This window comes from Procambarus clarkii, chromosome 34 (assembly GCF_040958095.1).
Source record: "Procambarus clarkii isolate CNS0578487 chromosome 34, FALCON_Pclarkii_2.0, whole genome shotgun sequence".
Taxonomy (NCBI): domain Eukaryota; kingdom Metazoa; phylum Arthropoda; class Malacostraca; order Decapoda; family Cambaridae; genus Procambarus; species Procambarus clarkii.
Genome location: NC_091183.1, coordinates 21,462,403 through 21,478,134, shown reverse-complemented (window position 1 = coordinate 21,478,134; position 15,732 = coordinate 21,462,403).

The window sequence follows — 15,732 nt, the reverse complement described above, 5'->3', positions numbered from 1 at the left end:
GGGGTAGTGGCATAGTCTAGTAGCGCATTGTAGTAGCCTTGCATAGTAGCGTGGTGTAGTAGCCTGGTGTAGTGGCGTGGTGCAGTAGGCTGGAGTAGTGGCGTTATGTAGTAGTGTGGTGTAATTGCCTGGTGTAGTGGCATGGTGTAGTAGTGCATTGTAGTAGCCTGGTGTAGTGGCCTGGTGTAGTAGCCTGGTGTAGAGCGTGTGTAGTGGTGTGGTTTAGTAGCCTGGTGTAGTCTAGTGGTGTGGTGTAGTAGACTGGTGTAGTGGCGTGATTTAGTTGCGGGGTGTAGTAGCCTGGTGTAGTAGCCTGGTATAGTAGCCTGATGTAGTGGCATGGTGTAGTAGCCTGGTGTACTACCGTAGTGTAGTAGCCTGATGTAGTAGCCTGGTGTAGTGGTGTGGTGCAGTAGCCTGGTGCAGTTTCCTGGTGTAGTAGCCTGGTGTGGTGGCATAGTGTAGTAGCCTGGTGTACTAGCCTGGTGTAGTGGCATGGTGTAATGGCGTGGTGTAGTTGCCTGGTGTAGTGGCGTGGTGTAGTAGCGTGGTGTAGTAGCATGGTTTAGTAGCCTGGTGTAATAGTCTGGTGTAGTAGCATGGTGTAGTGATGTGGTGTAGTAGCGTGGTGTAGTGGTGTGGTGTAGAAGCGTCCTGTAGTGGCGCGGCCACTACACCACCAACACCACCACCACCAATACCACCACCAGCAACACCATCACCAGCAACACCACCCCACCAACAACACCATCATTAACAACACCACCTCAGCAACACCACCACCAGCAACACCACCACTAGCAACACCACCACCACCAACACCACCACCAGCAACACCACCACCAGCAACACCACCACCAGCAACAACACCACCAGCTACAACACCACCACCAGCAACACCACCACAAACACCACTCTACTACACCAGTCTACTACACAACGCCATTACACCAGGCTACTACACCATGTTACTTCACCACGCTACTACACCAGGCTACTTCACCACGCCACTACACCAGGCTACTTCTCAAGGCAACTTCACCACACCACTATACCAAGCTACTACACCACACCACTACACCAGGCTACTAGAGTATGCCATTACACCAGGCTACTAAAATAGGCTACTGCACCACGCCACTACACCATGCCACTACACCATTCTACTACACCTGGCTACATCACACTACTACACAACACCACTACACCACTACACCATGCTAGTACACCATGCTTCTTCACCAGGCTACTACACTGTGCCACTACACCAAGCCACTACACCATGCTACTACACCACACCACAACACCACTACACATCACCACTACATAACACCACTACACCACGTTACTACACCAGGCTACTACACCACGCCACTACACCAGGCAACTACACAACGCCACTACACCATGCTACTACACCAGGCTACTACACCACGCCATTACACCAGGCAACTACACGAGGTTACTACACAAGGCTACTACACCATGTCACTACTCCACGCTATTACACCAGGCTACTACACAACACCATAACACCAGGCCACTACACCAGTTTACTGCACCACGCCACTACACCAGGCTACTAAACCACGGTTCTACACCAGGCCACTGCACCACGCTACTACAATACGCCACTACACCAGGCTACTAGGCAAGGCTAGTACTACGTGCAACTACACTATGCCAGTACACCACACCACTACACCAGGCTACTACACCAGGTTACTTCACCATGCCTCTACACCACGCTTCTACACCATGTTACTACACCACGCTACTACACCAGGTGCAATACTACGCCACTACACCAGGCTACTACACTAGCCTACTACACCACACCACTACACCAGGCTACTACACCATGCCACTACACCATGCTACTACACCACACTACTACACCACAACACTGCACCAGGTTACTACACCATGCTACTACACCACGCCACTTTACCAAGCTACTACACCACGCTACTCCCACTACGCCACTGCACCATGCCACTACACCAGGCTTCTACACCTGGCTACTACACCACGCTACTACATCAGGCCACTACACCACGCTACTACACTACGCCATTACACCACACTACTATACAACACTACTACACAACACCACTACACCACACCACTACACAACACCACTACACCACGCTACTACACCACATCACTACACCATGCTAATACACCAGACTATTACACCAGGCTACTAAACCATGCTTTTACACCACGCTACTACACCACGCCACTACACCAGGCAACTACACCACGCCATTACACCATGCCACTACACCAGGCTAGTACACCAGGCTACTACGCTATGCCACCACACCAGGCTACTGCACCAGGCTACTGCACCACACCACTACACCAGGCTACTACATCAGGCTACTACACTACGGTAGTACACCAGGCTACTACACCATGCCACTACATCAGGCTACTATACCAGGCTACTACACCAGGCTACTACACCCCGCAACTAAATCACGCCACTACACCAGTCTACTACACCACACTACTACACTACACCAGGCAACTAAACCACACCACTACACACGCTCTACACCAGGCTACTACACCAGGCTACGACACCATGCTACTACACCAGGCCACTACACCAGGCTACTGCACAAGGCTACTACAATGCACTACTACACCATGCCACTACACCAGGCAATTACACCACACTACTACATCACGCCACTACACCAGCCTACTGCACCACGCCACTACACCAGGCTACTACACCACGCTACTATGCAAGGCTACTACAATGCGCTACTAGACTATGCCACTACACCACGCCACTGCACCAGGCAACTACACCAGGCTACTACACTATGCCACTACACTACGCCACTACACTAGCCCACTACACTACGCTATTACAAATGATAATGAATACAAATAATGAACCCCACCTCTATTATGATCCTTTTTTATTTTACTAAATGTAGAAATATATTTTTCTATTTTTACATTTCCTATTTTATTCATATTTTAGCATTTAACTGTAAACACTTTATAAAAGTTGTCACAAAGTTTCAAATTAGGGTACAAAAGGTATCACAAAGTTTCAATTAGAGTACCAAATGTGTCACAAATTTTCAAATTAGAGTACAAAAAGTGTCACAAAGTTTCAAATTCGGGTTAGGTATGTAGGTTTTCTATACAAGTTTTGGAAACCTATTTAATTCCACACAAAATAACGTAACTAATGCGTGAAAACAAACGTTTCCAATCCTTTCCAGGAACGTTGTGGAAACTTAAAATTGTTTCCTGGGATGGCATTATTAGCCTTTGAACATATATATACATATATCTCTGAAGGTAATCCAGCTTACAGTTGTAATTCAATAAACTTCAGTATAAATATTGCTTGGCATAGAAATGATAATCAATCACCCACCTTTCACTGCATCTTGCACGATAATGGCAATCAAGCACTCTACCAACTCCCTACAAGTAGTCAATAAGAACCTCCTTCCCACATCTGGGAGTTCACTACCCTGACATCGCTTCTTCCAGGTTCATCTAGCACAATCCTCTACAGCTCTTCCAGGCTGCTGCACCATAAAGTTTCCCTTGGACTCCAGTGATACTCCACCACTGATTCCACAGAAGCATGTGAGACTTCACTACACAGCTCCTCTTCACACAGTTTGAGGTCCAATTCCTCACTCTGGGGCTTGCTCTTCCGCAGAGTACAACATCCACTCCAACAGCCTTGAAGTTCTACTCACTAGCTTCTTATCTGGCCTCAGCGTACTACCATCAACTCCTTCTTCAAAAGAAACCTGCAATCCATCGATACGCCAATAAAACATGTTCCTCTACAAACATATAACTGAAATGGACTACACACAATAAATGTTTCTCTTGACATCTCCCTGCTTCCCGAACGCCGTGAGGTGACTCCCCCACGATAGGTGGGTCCATCCTCCCTGGATGGACCCACTCAGTTCAGTCCGAACTCAGTTGCCTCCCTGAGTTCGGTGGGAGAGGATATGCCGCTCCTCTCTTCAGCTGGTTCCCTCATCTTAATTTTATTATTTAGGCTTTCTGTCTCAATTAACATATCTAGTATTTCAAAAACACTTGCTACAGCCACTGGGCACACGATCAACTACAGGTAATCACTGTAAACTGGCTTAAAATGAGCTTACCACAGAGTTAGATGTACAAGGGCGCGCCCTGGCCCCAACGTCGGACGTTGGCGCGTTCCTCAGCCCACAGAATCGTTATTTAAACTTCTCTACTGGGCTTCTTTCCTTCTTGACTCGAGCACTAAGTCGTCCTCAGGCTTCATACAAGAACGCGTAACTAATTCTCCTCTTGGCGGAGCACGTAACATGAGATTCTTCCTTTGCTACCAGGAGTTCACAGACATTGCATCTTGCTCCCACAACATCAGCTACTCGAGTGAGGTCAAGACCCCCTGCCTTGAGCCTCATACCTTCCTCACAAACTCTCGACTTCTCATGTCAAGTTATTTATGTACATTCTTATTTACTGCCCATACTTTTAAACCATTTATCAAATCTAACCCAGTGTTTAACACACACACACACACATGGTTACAGAGATCCTAAAAGAGGTAAGGATGGAGGGAGCTTAACAAAATGTTGAAAAGGTTTTCAGGCTTGGAAAGTACAACAAGGACAGAGACCGAATGATAAAGGTGGTATTCATGAGCGAAATCGCGAAAGAGGAACTGTTAGAAAGGAAGAGCTGTCTAACAAATGTAGAGAAGTTCAAAAGAGTATTCCTGCAGAGGGATATGACAAGGGAAGAGAGAAAGCAGGCAGCAGATGCGAGAAAGGAGCGCAGGGAGAGCGAAAGGAATCGGGGAGCCACAACCCCAATCTCTACAATCTCAGAGTGGAATGGGGAACCCTCCTCAAACAGTGCAACAGCCACAGGGGGCACCACCACCCACATTCTACCCAACAGACACCCCAACCTGCCCCATCCCCTGTCAGCCCTCCACTAAGTACCCACCTAGGGCACCCTACCCCCACCCACCCCCCTCCTCCGACTCACCCCCCTCCTCCCACTCACCCCTCTCCCCAGGACCTCCCTTCTCCCACATCCCTCAAGCCTTCCCCTCTTCCACATGCCTTCCCGTCTCTCCCACCCCCAAGCCCTCCCTTCTCCCCCGCCCCCCTAAGGCCCCACTCTCCCCCACCCCACCTAAGTCTTTCCCTCTCACCCACTTCCCTAAACCCTCCCCTCTTCCTCACCCACCTCAGCCCTCCTTTTTCCCCCACGCCCCCCAAGCCCACCACCCTTTCCTTCCCCATGCCCCCCCATCTCCCCTATCCCCCAAAGCCTCTCCTCCCCCCATGCTTCCTCAACCCTCCCTCTCTCATCCCCCCCAACCCTCCCCCTCTCACTCTCCCCCCCAACCCTCTCACTCTCCCCCCCAACCCTCTCCCTCTTACCCACCCCCCTTACCCTCCCCCTCTCCCCCACCACCCCCCTATACCCCAAGCCCTCCCTCCTCCACCAGTCTCCCTGTGCCAGGCCCCCCAGCTCCCACTCACCCCAGATCCCATAGGTCCCCCCCCAGAGAAGAAGCAGAAGAGAGTCATTTTCAGGGTGATGTACTCGAACATAGATGGGATCACAAGCAAGACAAGTGAACTAAGGGAAAGAGCACAGGAAGTTAACCCAGATGTGATCGGACTCACTGAAACAAAACTCTCTAGAATCATAACGAGTGCCCTGTTCCCCAGGAGTACACAGTAATAAGGAAAGAGAGGGAAGGTAGGGGAGGAGACGGAGTGGCCCTACTCATGAGAAAGGAATGGAGTTTTAAGGAGATGGCCATCCCGGGCTGTGAGGAGTTCAGAGACTACATAGCAGGCACCATAACAATGGGAGGACCAAGAATAGTAGTAGCAGTAATATACAACCCTCCACCAAGTGACAGAAGACCCAGTCAAGAGTATGAAAACAACAACATGGCAGTTAACACTATAATTGAGAGGGCAGCCTCTGCTGCCTGTAGAAATAGATCCCACCTGCTCATCATGGGCGACTTCAATCACGGAAGGATTGACTGGGAGAACAAGGAACCGCATGGAGGCGAGGATACGTGGAGAGCCAAACTATTAGAGGTGGTGACAAGAAACTTTTTAACCCAACATGTCGGAGAACCCACAAGGATGAGAGGCAATGATGAACCAGCGAGACTCGACCTAGTCTTCACTCTGAACGACTCCAACATAAGAAAAATCGATTTTGAGGACCTAGTAGGAATGAGCGACCACAGTGTACTGGTGTTTGAGTACTTGATTGAAAAAGGGTTATTGAACTCGAGGAGGGATACAGAAACCAAAAGGTTAGCATACCGAAAGGGAAACTATGAGGGGATAAGAAAATTCCTAACAGATATAGCATGGGAAACAGAGCTCAGGGGAAAGACGGCCCAAAATATGATGGATTACATCACACAGAAGTGCAAGGACGCAGCAAACAAGTTTGTCCCAGTCCAAAAGGAAAACAGATAAATGAAAATGAGAAACCCATGTTTTAATCAGAGATGTGGTATAGCTAAGCAGCAAAGTAAAAGGGCATGGAGAAACTATAGGAATAACAGGACACTGGAGAGCAGAGAAAGATACCAGAATGCCAGGAATGAATATGTCAGGATGAGAAGAGAGGCAGAAAGCCAATACGAAAATGACATCGCAAGCAAGGCAAAGACTCAGCCTAAATTGTTGCATAGCCACATCAGGAGAAAAACAACAGTAAAGGAACAGGTTATGAAATTAAGGATAGGGGCGGAAGGATTCACTACAAATGACAAGGAAGTGTGTGAGGAATTGAATACGAAATTCCAGGAGGTCTTTACCTTAGAGCAAGGAGAAATTCCAGAGGTAAGTGTGGGAATAGCTAACCAGGAACCACTGGAAGAATTTGAGATTACCAGCGGGGAAGTAAGGAAGTGTTTACTAGAGTTGGATGTGACAAAGGCTATAGGCCCAGATGGAATCTCCCCTTGGGTTCTAAAGGAAGGAGCAGGAGAACTGTGCCTACCACTCTCCATAGTGTATAACAAATCACTGGCAACAGGGGAACTGCTAGATATTTCGAAAGCAGCTAACATAGTCCCGATATACAAGAAACGGGATAGACAGGAGGCACTGAACTACAGGCCTGTGTCCCTAACCTGCATACCATGCAAGCTGATGGAGAAGATTGTGCGAAAAAAACTAGTGAAGCATCTGGAGCGAAGGAACTTTGTAACACAGCATCAACATGGTTTCAGGGATGGCAGGTCCTGCCTCACAGGGTTACTTGAATTCTACGACCAGGCAACAAAAATAAGGCAAGAAAGAGAAGGGTGGGCAGACTGCATATTTTTGGATTGTCAGAAAGCCTTTGATACAGTGCCACATAAGAGGCTAGTGCAAAAGTTGGAGACGCAGGCTGGAGTGAAAGGGAAGGTACTCCGGTGGATAGAGGAGTACGTAAGCAACAGGAGACAACGAGTCTGTGTGAGGGGTGAGGTCTCAGATTGGCGAGACGTTACAAGTGGAGTCCCGCAGGGGTCAGTCCTTCTTCTTGAGGTTATCTTGAGATGATTTCGGGGCTTTAGTGTCCCCGCGGCCTGGTCCTCGACCAGGCCTCCACCCCCAGGAAGCAGCCCGTGACAGCTGACTAACACTCAGGTACCTATTTTACTGCTAGGTAACAGGGGCATAGGGTGAAAGAAACTCTGCCCATTGTTTCTCGCCGGCGCCTGGGATTGAACCCAGGATCACAAGTCCAGTGTGCTGTCCGCTCGGCCGACCGGATCCCTTGGACCTATACTGTTTCTGGTATATGTAAATGATCTCCCAGAGGGTATAGATTCGTTCCTCTCAATGTTTGCCGACGATGCAAAAATTATGAAGAGGATTGAAACAGAGGATGATAGTAGGAGGATACAAGATGACCTAGATAGACTGAGTGAATGGTCCAACAAATGGCTGTTGAAGTTCAACCCGAATAAATGCAAAGTAATGAAACTAGGCAGTGGAAACAGGAGGCCAGACACAGGATACAGAATAGGAGATGAAGTACTTAATGAAACAGACAGAGAGAAAGATCTAGGAGTTGATATCACACCAAACCTGTCTCCTGAAGCCCACATAAAGAGAATAACGTCTGCGGCATATGCGAGGCTGGCTAACATCAGAACGGCGTTCAGGAACCTGTGTAAGGAATCATTCAGAATCTTGTACACAACATATGTAAGACCAATCCTGGAGTATGTGGCCCCAGCATGGAGCCCGTACCTTGTCAAGCACAAGACGAAGCTGGAAAAAGTCCAAAGGTATGCTACTAGACTAGTCGCAGAACTAAGAGGCATCAGTTATGAGGAAAGACTGCGGGAAATGCACCTTACGACACTGGAAGACCGAAGAGTAAGGGGGGACATGATCACAACCTACAAAATCCTCAGGGGAATCGACCGGGTAAACAAGGATGAACTATTCAACACTGGAGGGACGCGAACAAGGGGACACAGGTGGAAGCTGAGTACCCAAATGAGCCACAGAGACATTAGAAAGAACTTTTTCAGTGTCAGTGTAGTTAGTAAATGTAATGCACTAGGAAGTGATGTGGTGGAGGCTGACTCCATACACAGTTTCAAATGTAGATATGATAGAGCCCAGTAGGCTCAGGAATCTGTACACCAGTTGATTGACGGTTGAGAGGCGGGACCAAAGACCCAGAGCTCAACCCCCGCAAGCACAATTAGGTGAGCACACACACACACACACACACACACACACACACATACACACACACACACACACACACACACACACACACACACACACACACACACACACACACACACACACACACACACACACACACACACACACACACACACACACACACACACACACACACATATATATATATATATATATATATATATATATATTTCGTACCTAGTAGCCAGAATGCATTTTTCAGCCTACTATGCAAGGCCCGATTTGCCTAATAAGCCAAGTTTTCCTGAATTAATATATTTTCTCTAATTTTTTTCTTATGAAATGATAAAGCTACCCATTTCATTATGTATGAGGTAATTTTTTTTTATTGGAGTTAAAATTAACGTAGATATATGACCGAACCTAACCAACCCTACCTAACCTAACCTAACCTATCTTTATAGGTTAGGTTAGGTTAGGTAGCCGAAGAAGTTATGTTAGGTTAGGTTAGGTAGGTTAGGTACTCGAAAAACAGTTAATTCATGAAAACTTGGCTTATTAGGCAAATCGGGCCTTGCATAGTAGGCCGAGAAGTGCGTTCTGGCTACTAGGTACGACATATATATATATATATATATATATATATATATATATATATATATATATATATATATATATATATATATATATATATATATATATATATATATTTCCACATCCATCTCTTTGACCTCTTAGTTAGGACGGGTCTGACAAAATAACTCTCATAGGTGAGACTCGTTTCTCTTGCAGCCTGAGATCATAATAGCATATATCTACATCTATATCTCTTTGACCTCTTAATTAGGTCAGGCCTGATAGAACAACTTTCAGGGGGTAAACTCGTTTCTCTGGCAGCTTGAGATCATAACAGTAGGAAGGTCTGGAGTAGGGCTTGGGGAGGTAGGTCTGAAGTAGGAAGAGCATACTGGGTTTGAAGATTAGGGAGGGTCTGAGAGGCATAGGGGGGCTGAGAGGTAGCGTGAGGTTGAGAGTCAGATAGAGGTTGAGAGGATGGGGGGGGGGAGAAGGATAGAGGGGGTGGGGGAAGAAGGGAGGATGGAGTATGGATAGTGAGAGTGGGAGAGAGGTTGTATTAGGCAGGGGGAATTCAGGGGTAGGTGTGGGCATTGGGGTAGAAGGGGGGGGGAAGAGGGAAATGGAGAAAGAGGTGGGGGGTGTCCCCCCATCTCCCAAGGGGGGTCCATGGGACCCTCTCTCAAGGGCCGGGGGCTACATGGAATGAGAGGAACAGAGGAGGGGTGAGGGCTGGTGGGTTTTGGGGGTAGAGGGGATGAGGGAGTCCTTGGAGGTGTGTTTGGAGTTTAATTCAAGTTTGGAGTTTGGAGTTTAATTCAAACATACCTGCTTGGAGCAGGTGTGTTTGAATGCAATGGGGTCAGAGGAGGCAGGGGGTAATGTTGGGATGATAAGCAGGGGTGGGAGATGGGAGTTCTGATTTGGGGAGGGCGTGACCTGGGAAGCACCTGTTGTGGGTTGGTTAGCAAGAGTGGGGGTGGGTAACTATGCTGGAATGGGAAGAGGTGTGTCGTGCAGGTCGGCTCGCCCTGTGGGCTATCTGTTCATCTTTGTCATGTATCTGTCAATATATACTTTGTAATAATTTTCGCTACCTCTGAGTAAGTGTTTGTATTGCAGTATGTAATCAACTGCCTATTCGTTAGTGAACTGTACCAGGACATGTCGTTTCTTGTTACAGTTGTAAGGCCCAATGCGTCGGTGTATTTCCACCTCATTCCCTGCCATCTCAGCTCTGATATCTCTCAAGATCCCCTGTAACTCAAATTCTTCACTCTCCATTCTTTCCTGCCTCGATGATACCTTAGCTTCAAGTAATCCATGGATTATGATTGACCTCCTTCTTAGTGAAGAGTCGTGCTGGTCGCCCTCCCCTCGCTATCCCCCATCCGTCCCATACTCACTACTCCATCCCCCCCACTACTCCCCCATCCCTTGCCATGCTTCCCTTATTCCTGCCAAATTCATTTGCAAGCCTAGTTATTTCACTATCCCAGGCTACCGTACTCTTTCGGATTTCTTCCTGTATATAGTCCATCAGCTCTTGTTTTTGTTTCTGAACCTCGTCCTGTATTTTATTAAAGATCTCACATTTAATCCCATGGATTAGATCATCTATCCGAACATCCCTCTTCTCTACAAATTTCCCTATGAGCTTTTCCACAAGCCTGTCCTCTTTTTCAATCATAATACTGCTGGACCTAGAAGCCCTTCCTGATCTAGTCACTGCTGTAACAACCTTACCCGCAGGCGTCCCAAGTACCTTATCGAACATATCGTTCCTTAACACAATACAGGTGAGTGAGTCCCCACGCGGTGTAGTAAAGGTTGCGACCTGGGTGAGGTCACGATGAGGCTGTGAGGTGACAGTCAGCTGAGGTCTGCTCCACCCTTCTCCACACTGCCACAATACGTTCAACATCTATTTTCAATTATGCTATTTCTACTGTTTTTCTTCACTACCTTATGGTTTGAGTCAGATTCCAAGTTTTTCATTCACTCATATACACTTTCTCACTTCAAAGTAGCCTGATTATCCCTCCCACTTCACTAGCGACCCAGGAGCTCCCGACCCACGTCCATCCAACACGACGGAAACACTGTGTGTGAGTGTATGTGTGTGTGTGTGCGTGTGTGTGTGTGTGTATGTGTGTACTTACCTAGTTGTACTCACCTAGTTATGTCTGCAGGATCGAGCACTGACTCTTGGATCCCGCCTTTCGAGCATCGGTTGATTACAGCAATGACTCCTGTCCCATTTCCCTATCATACCTGGTTTTAAAATTATGAATAGTATTTGCTTCCACAACCTGTTCCTGAAGTGCATTCCATTTTCCCACTACTCTCACGCTAAAGAAAACTTCCTAACATCTCTGTGACTCATCTGAGTTTCAAGCTTCCATCCATATCCCCTCGTTCTGTTACTATTCCGTGTGAACATTTCGTCTATGTCCACTCTGTCAATCCCTCTGAGTATCTTATCTTATACATTCCTATCATGTCCCCCATCTCCCTTCTTCTTTCTAGTGTCGTAAGACACAGTTCCCTCAGGCGCTCCTCATACATCATCCCTCGAAGCTCTGGGACGAGTCTCGTTGCAAGTAAGTAAGTAATTATCAAAAGAAGGCACCAAACCGGGAAGGCTATGTAGCACCATCAAATACTCAAAATAATCAGAGGGCGCTAAATATCACCAAGGATGCCAATACGAGAACAAAAACGCATAAGGCGAACGATATCAAAAGTATCCGAGTCACCAAGAATTCTATCGAGGGACAGGTGACCGCGAGGGGTGGTCGGAAAGCAAGACACACGCTCGTCCTGGAAGTCAGGACATTCAAGGAGGACATGCACGACCGTAAGAGGGACAATGCAACTAGGACAATAAGGAGCAGGGGCGGCGCTCCATCAAGTGACCATGGGTTAAGCGAGTATGGCCAATACGCAACCTCGCCAGAGCTGTTTCCCACCGCCGGTTACGGTGGAAGGAGGACGGCCACGAGGAAACACAACATTTAAGAGTATGTAGCTTGTTACCAGTAACAGACAACCAAGAAGCCTGCCAACGGGTAAGGACTGAGGAATAGATAACCGGGTAAAAGTCGGAATACGGAATGCCTTTACGAGAGATGGGACAAGAGCGGACAGCTTCCTTAGCGGCAGCATCCGCACGCTCATTTAAAGACACGCCAATATGGCTGGGAACCCAACAAAACTCAACCGACTTAAATTTACTGTGAACGAGAAACAGCCAATGCTGGATCTCGACAACTACTGGATGAACTGGATTAAAGCACCCGAGAGCCATGAGGGCACTACGAGAGTCAACAACGACCACAAAGGAAGACTGACAACGAGAAAGCAGGAGACGAAGAGCATAGAGAATAGCATAAAGTTCCGCTGTAAAGATGCTAGTCTCCGGAGGCAAGCGACACATATAAGTGCGATCAGGAAAAACAACAGAGTAGCCAACACCGTCCGCTGACTTAGACCCATCGGTGAAGACAGAAACGGAGCGGGAGTGAGAAGAAAAGTGCTCGAGGAAAAGGCGTTTTAGAACCGTAGGAGGGGTAAAAGCTTTAGTGATACGAGTCAAGGATGTACAAAAACCGCGGAAGAGGGACCCTCCACGGGGGCAAAGAAGGAACAACACGAGGAGAAAGAACCGCAGAGGGCCAGGGCAGAACGAAGTTCAGAGAGAGAGAAGGGATCATTATGGGGAAGCTGAAGATGAGTGCAGAAATCTAAAGGACGAGACTCAAGGACAGGTTTACGAAGAAGGAAAGATTGGGGAAGATGAAGACCAGAGCTAACAGAAGAAAAGTGGGAACCCAGTTCGGAAGCGACCTGCAACGGTCCGCCACAAGAGTATCATGGAGGTGAAGGACCGGTGAAACATCGGGAACGAACTTACCCGCTATCTTGCGGATACGCTTCCAGATCTGGGCAAGAGGGGTTTCGGACGTAATTGTTGAGACATAAGATGCCCAACATTCACGTTTAGCCGTACGGATGGCCCTACGGGCCACCGCACTCGCTTTCCGAAAGAAAAGAAAAGAATCGGTCGTCTGCCTACGGCGGTGCTTCTTCCAGGCTGCACGCTTACAGCGGACAGCCCGAGCACAGTCCGCATTCCACCAGGGAACGCACTTCCGTGGACTCCGAGAGGAAGAGCGAGGAATAGAGCGGAGGGCAGAGTCGAAGACAGGTGTCATGAAAAAAGAGGAGAGCGCGAGAGAGGGGCAGAAGGGAGAGGTCAGAGAGAGTAGCACTGAGGGAAATAGGGTCCAGTCCGCCTTAGCAAACTGCCACCTAGGGAAAGAGAGGGAAGGGCGAAAAGAGAAAAAGGAAACAAGGATGGGGAAATGATCACTTCCATGGATGGTCATCAAGAACCTGCCACGTGAAATCTAAGTAAAGAGAAGAAGAGCAGAGAGAAAGATCAAGACAAGAAAGGGTGCGAGTTCGAGAGTCCAAATGAGTGGGCTCACCAGAATTCAGAAGAGACAGGGAAGAAGAGAGGAGAAACGGCTCAAGGAGGCGACCCCCGGGTATTCGTCAGAACGTCACCCCAAAGAGAATGACGACAATTGAAGTCACCCAGCAGGAGCACAGGCTCCGGCAAGGAGTCTAGGAGGTGTTTCAAATCAGGAAGAGAGAGCGGGACACTCGGGGGGAGATAAATGGAACAAACTGTGTACCATTTCCCCACAAAGATACGAGCAGCAGAACAATGGAGAGGCGAAGGAAAAAGTAAAGGAACAAGGGAACATCAGCCCGAATCAAAAGAGCAGAAGAATTAGAAGCCCCAGCAATGGCTGGGGGGGGGAAGAGAAAGGAATAGCCACGAAAACGACCAGGACGAGCACCAAGCATTGGCTCCTGGAGGACAGACACAAAGGGGCGAAAACCGCGAAACCAGAAGTTGGAGTTCGAGGAAATTGGCGTAATAACCTCGAACGTTCCATTGAAGAATGGACCAACGACGAGAAGAGAAAGGACAAAAACAGAGAACGAAGAGGACGAAACAAAGGCGAAAGACCTAACGAAGAGCACGTTAAAAGAAATAATCAATGGATCGGGATCAGGGTTCAGCAAAGTACAGGTTAGGGGCATGGGTAAACTGCAGGCAAAGACGGAGGGTAAGGAAACGGGAGAACAGATCAGAGGTGGGCGGGCAGGTCCGGATGAGGAGGAAGGAGGAGGAGGAGGAGGACGGAGGAGACAACGGAGACGGAGCAGTCAAGGAAAGCAGGCAGGAACGAAGGTGTGAGAGTAGAAGGGGGGGAGACGAGAGCGCACCCCAGCAAGAGCAGGCACCGAAAGGAAGACAGGGGCAAAGAAACCGCCATAGCAGGAGCAGGGGGCGCAAGCACTGAAACGGGAGGGGAAGGAGCAACAGAGCCAGAAGGAGGAGCTGAGGAAGAAAGCGAAGCCTTCTTACCCGCCGGGGAAGAGGAAGGAGAAGAGCCAGGCTTACGCTTCTGACTTAAAGAGACCGGTGTCCCAGCAACTACGTACCGGGCAACGGATTCCAGTGTCTCAACAGGAGAAGCCGAACGAGAGCACACACGACGGCCGTTAGGAGAGCGATGGACATCCGCCCGCACCGACAGGCGGCGGGGAGAGCCGATAGATGGAGGAAGAGGATGGGAAGGAGGATCGGAGGGGGACGAGGAAGAAGACACAGAAGACACGACAGACCGGGTAGAAGGAAGGGGAACCCCAGACAGAGGACCAGGAGGAGGATCCTTCGGGAGAGAACCCAAAGGGACAGAGGAGGGGGCAGTGGGCGCATCAGGGTCCAAGGCCCGGAAACGGTTGTGAGTCTGAGGAAGGCGGGAAGGACGAGGAGAGGAAGAGCGCAACACGCGAGGATAAGAGATATTAGCATAAGGCGGGAGCCGGCGAACCTGGCGCCTCGCCTCAGGAAAAGATAAACGCTCCCGGTGCTTCAAGTTGAGGACGGCTGCCTCAAGCTTGTAATGGACACACGCACGGGAGAAGGTAGGATGGGCCTCACCGCAGTTGAGGCAACGAGCCTGGGGAGAAGCGCACTCCGACTTAAAGTGACCTTCGCCACCACACAAAGGACAGAGAGAGACAGTCCCGGAGCAGCGGAGGGCACCATGCCCAAACCTCCAGCACTTGTTGCAGAGCCGAGGAGAAGGAATGTACTCCTGGACAGAGCACCTGGCACCAGCAAGAATGACAGAGGGTGGAAGGGTCCTACCATCAAAGGTAATCTTCACAACCCGGAGGGGTTGACGGCGACTACCACGAGGGGGACGAGTAAACGTGTCCACCTGGAGAATAGAATGGCCCTGGGCAGCGAGGATATGTCGAATATCGTCGTGGCAGTCGCGCAGGTCCCGAACACCGGTCGCAACATGGGGCGGGAGCAAAATAGTGCCAACACTGGCATTCAACTGAACGT